The sequence below is a fragment of the Frankliniella occidentalis genome, unplaced genomic scaffold (assembly GCF_000697945.3).
Source record: "Frankliniella occidentalis isolate FOCC.00 unplaced genomic scaffold, Focc_3.1 Scaffold82, whole genome shotgun sequence".
Lineage (NCBI taxonomy): Eukaryota > Metazoa > Arthropoda > Insecta > Thysanoptera > Thripidae > Frankliniella > Frankliniella occidentalis.
This window is the reverse complement of record NW_026267212.1, coordinates 968,503-973,229: the sequence shown is the minus strand read 5'-3', so window position 1 is coordinate 973,229 and position 4,727 is coordinate 968,503. Positions and strand designations below refer to the sequence as shown.

The 4,727-nt window shown below is 50.8% G+C and overlaps 1 protein-coding gene across 2 annotated transcripts in view; it reads left to right on the top strand.

The window, feature by feature from the left end:
* The window catches only part of LOC127749725 (uncharacterized), a 141,407-nt gene that overhangs the window by 51,365 nt on the left and 85,315 nt on the right, over positions 1-4,727 (top strand). For both annotated transcript variants that reach the window (XM_052269120.1, XM_052269121.1), the window contains exon 3: positions 3,116-3,178. The gene's annotated coding sequence lies outside the window, so the exon portion shown is untranslated. The remainder of the gene's footprint in view (positions 1-3,115; positions 3,179-4,727) is intronic.

Genomic DNA, 4,727 nt, shown 5'->3' with positions numbered 1-4,727 from the left:
GAAGAATTCGAAGATCTGCGTACGTCACATGAACTTCAAAATTCTACACTCTAAAATCGGAGTTTAACAACATTTTTTATGGGATTTTTTTCAGTAAAACAAACAATTATTTTTACTCTGTTACTTAATGCTATTGTTATAATTCTCCCCCAAAGGTTCTTTTTGTTCGCCCCTTTCTGCCTCTAGCGACCGCCAGCCACTGAGACGTGAGAGCCCCACCCATACCACATACCACTCCCCTTCCCCCAGTGGGCTCCACGCAGCGGGACGAGCTGGGATAATGAACGGCCTTATATGCAGTTCTGTTTCTGGCGGGTCGTAAGAAAAATTACCAATAGGGCGTTATTTTGTTTAATAGTTTCCTGTCTGTGCGAGCGAGCAGAAATGTGGCCCGCGCGGTAGCGCGCCCTATACCCCACCAGCGTTCGCGGCACAAATTCTTTTTCTCCCTCCCGTTCTCTCATTTCCTCTGCCTCTTCTTTTATCAGCTGCTATCGCCTTCTCCTTTATTCCCTGGCTGCTCTTCCATCTCCTTTCTTGCGTCGTGGTGGTTATTGACCCTCTTCGGCCCGTATGCCGGTCCACTGACCTGGAACTCTGTGCCGTGCTTTGCTATGTAAGGGATGCGCCCCGGGACACAGGCCTCTTGGTGTTTGTGTTTGTGTGTGAGAGAAGGAATGGAAGAGAGGGAGAGTGCAGGCGTGAGTGGGGGCGGAGTATGTTCTTTTTGTCGCCGTATCCGATTCACTTCCATTAATTTAATGGCTGCTTTTTTACCGTTTTTCGTTTCCGTTTTTATCAATTTTCCGCCGAAGAGCGGTATGTTCTGAGCGAGGTTCTGCGGCTGCGAAAATCGAGACACTTTATAGGCGGTTATAATAATAAGAGGAAGTGGGGGGGGAGGAGAGAGATGGTAAGAGGTAGAAGAGGGTGGGTGAAGATGAGCATGTTGCAGGGTAGATCCGATTTACATGCAGCGTCGTGCACCCGGCGTGAAAACTTGTATATTAGAAATTAGCATTTTGATAGTAGAATCACGTCTCGCGTCACGCTACTACGACCGTGTCTCGCCCATCCGCCCCCCGGCGGTGGCGGTAGGAGCGGTGCGTAGCATGGCGGGGCGGGGCGGGGCGCTTGGCGAGGAGGGTGGTCCCCAGCCTTCCTCCCCAGGGCAGGCATAAGAATACGCGCCCCAAGACAAAGTACACGAGGGGGCCGCGCGGAGGAAAGATAGGAACAGGAAAAATAAAATTGGACGTTTTATTTTCAAGCCTATTTTCTTTTTTAATTGAAAGGAATGAACGCATTTTTTTTACCCAACCTTTGTCGGAAAAGTTTAAGCTATATAATGAAGTGCTTGTCGTTTATCTCTCAAGGTGTCTGTGACGAAAAAAAATATTCCTAAAATGGGGCACACATTGGGGACCACCGAAATTCTTGTTGGACTCCTAAAGCTTCTATGCATTAACGCAGCAGTCGGATTTCCGATAACGTAAGTGTCTGATCCCGTCACGCAGTCACGCTCCGGGCCCCCTCTACTTCATCAAGATTTTCCTAGAACTCTCTTGGTTATAGCTTGGAGGTACAGTCGATTATTGCACCTTCACTAGAGAGCAAGCACAGCACCACTCCATACACACACACACAAACTGAAAAGGTTTGTACATAGCCACAGCGCATTGTCTCGTGTTTCGGTGCTTTAGTATCCTACCTGTTTCTCCTGATTGCCTCCACCCTTCCCCCCTCCTCTTCTCTTCCGCCCCGAGGGGGCAACAACTCCGGGAATCATGTGTCCACCTGCCTGGGAATAATCGGGGGAAAATCAATTGAAATCAACTGAAATCGCTTAAACCAAGCGGGAAACTAGTTAAACGCGTTAAGTCCGTGGGGGGGGGGGGGGGGGGGGGGGGCTGGAAACACATGTTATTGTGACCATACGTGCGGTCACGTGGGACTCAACGTGTTAACTAATACAAATTAGTCTAGATAAGTGTTTTCTACCACTAGAAAACTTAAGAAATGAACATAGGCGGACGGGAATCAGTGGGAGTCAAGTATTTTAGGAATCATGTGTACACATCAAAAGGGAGTTATTGCCCCCTCGGTCCACCCTCCCCCGACTTCCCTGTCGCCATTCTTTCTGTTCCTTTCCCGGCCGCACACGTGGCCAAAGGAAAGTTTTTACGTGAGGTGAAGGCAGAAAGTACTTTTTGCGTCACTCAAATCCTCTCTGGTCGTGTCCGCGGCGGCTGGGCTGTTTAACTTTTATATTCAGTTGCCAAACGTTATATTCGCTTTCCCGAACAGTTGCGTTGCCAGGTGGCAGCAGGTGGGGCGAAAGAAGTGGGGGGGGGGGGGGGGGGGGGGGGGGGGGAGAGAGGAGGGGGGGGGGGGGGGAGGAGTCGGGAAAGGGCGCTGGGTTGAATCACGGGAACAACAGCCACAGGCCTTTTGGCGACACCTTGCTTTCGCTTCGTACGTATCCCGAGGTCCAAACTTGCATGCAGAGTACTGTTCGATTATGTTTTTCGCGCGCACACTTAGTAATTGCGTTTTAACAGAAGGCTCCCTCTTTTGCACCAATACAAATCTATTTCTGCCGCAACACCAAAAAACTGAGTTCTTGGAGCTTTGAAACATCGATGATCAAGTGCAATGTACTTCCAAGAACTCAGATTTTGGTGTACTCTAGCTTTATTTTAAATGCGTGTTAACAACTAGGAACGAATTATTAAGTCACGCCTCTTGATATTTGTGTCTGAGGGCTATTCCGGCCGAGCAAGGAGAAAGATGTTATTCGCAAGGGGAGTGTGTGGAAGGATGCGAAGATCGGGATTCTCAGAGGATGCGCGCATACTTGAGCTCAAGTGATGGATTGCTTTGTGGACTCGGAAGAACAAACCCCCTTCCTTCAAACGCCTCTATCGTGCCCCTTGTCTGTCTCTCCCACACACGGCCCGGCCCGATCGTTGCCCGCGGCCCGACTCCTGTATTCTCTACCCGTGTGCCCCATTCCTCGTGCAGGCAGTAGCCGCCCAGCCCAGCTGCCAGCCAGCCGCACAGTCCTGGTAGTCGCGATCGGTTCTCTGATGCTCTCTCTCTATTATTTTTGCAGGATGCTGCTGTCTCCGATTCGCGTCGCCAGAGCGCAGCACCGGCGGGAACACGTTCTGCTGAGGTAAGACACTCTGTCTTATCGGGAATTGCGTCTGTGCCAGGATTGAAAACTGGGAGCGGGAAACAGAGGGAGGGAGGGAGGGAGGGAGGAAGGGGGCCCGCCACGTGGCGAGTTTGTATTTTCCAATCCGATTAACAAGTGGACGGTGGCGCTGAGGAAAAAAGGGACGACGAAAAAGTTTTTGGAAACTTTAGGAAACAAAAATAATAATTGCAATAAAATAATCTTCAGGAAACAAAAGAACGGAGCTAATTCCGCAAACATTGTGGAATACTTGAATCGCCTTCCGCCGGCTGAACCCAATGCTGCCACCCTTGCGCTTCGCGCCAGTTAGCGCCGGTTCCGGTAGGTACGGGCACATTGTAGTAGAATTTTAACGCTCTCCGAAATTATTGTGTCGGACGAGCGGCATCGATAATGTGAAAACATTATTACCAATCTGCGGGTGGCTCGTCCTGTGATAGCGAAATAATCCTCGCTCACAGCTCGGTCACGGTTTGTCCCTGCTATAATACCTGTAGTAAGTGCTTACTTGCCCACCTATGCCCATTCCGTTCCTCCCCCGGGTTGTTGTTTTTTTAAACATGTTTTCCATGTCCGATCACAAATGCTCTTCGTTTCTAGCCCTTGTCTTTGCCAAAAAGTGATAAACACTCTTAAATTTCATAAACGATACTGATTTTTTGTTCGCTCTCTGTTAAATCCGTACGAAGAAAAATGCCAAATCCTTCGCAGGCTTCGTAGGTAGTACGAAGGATATGGCACTTTGCTTCGTAAGGTTTTAACTATGCTTAGTGGAAAAATGCTATACATCTGAGCAGCATAGAGCAGCGCCTTGCGCCTTGAATCCTAAAATGTGTCATGCTCGTTGCATCATGAACCTCTAAAAAGGAATATCAGCTCGACCTGTGCGGTGCGTCGGCGCGCCTCCCTCCCCCTTCCCCTATAAGGGTGTGGTGTGTACACTCACACACGGGGGCGCTGGGCGACGGACCGCGCGAGGCTGTTGAGGTTAGCGCACTCGGGGAACAATGGCCATCCCAAAACGGAAATATACATGCGAGCATGCGGGCATCGCAGGGGCCTCGCAAGGGCCTCCCCTTTCCCCACTGAGCCTCGGGGCTTCCGGAGGGGACACTGCAACACTTGGGTCCTTGTTGAGGGCGCGCAAACCAACACACTTGGGGAGCGAGGGAGACTGAGAGGAGAGGAGACAGGTCACTAGGAGACAATAGAGGAGGAGGGGGGAGTTTCTCAAGTCCCACCCCTCCCCACACCCATCCCCGCCCGTATTGCTTGGGCGGAGAGCCACAAACTAGAAATTGAAACGGGCCCGGCGTCAAGTTAATTCCCACGGTCACAGCGCCAAATCAATTGAGCGGTTGGAGACGGTGTGATTTACACCACGGCAAAGTCATTCGCTTCGTAACACCGCTCCCTTCGCCTCTTGTCTTGCCTCTCGCCTCTCGCTTGTTTGTCCCCGTTTTCCACTTACTTCTCGTCTCTTAGTGCACTCATCCGATTCCCCCCCACTCCACCACCCCCCCTC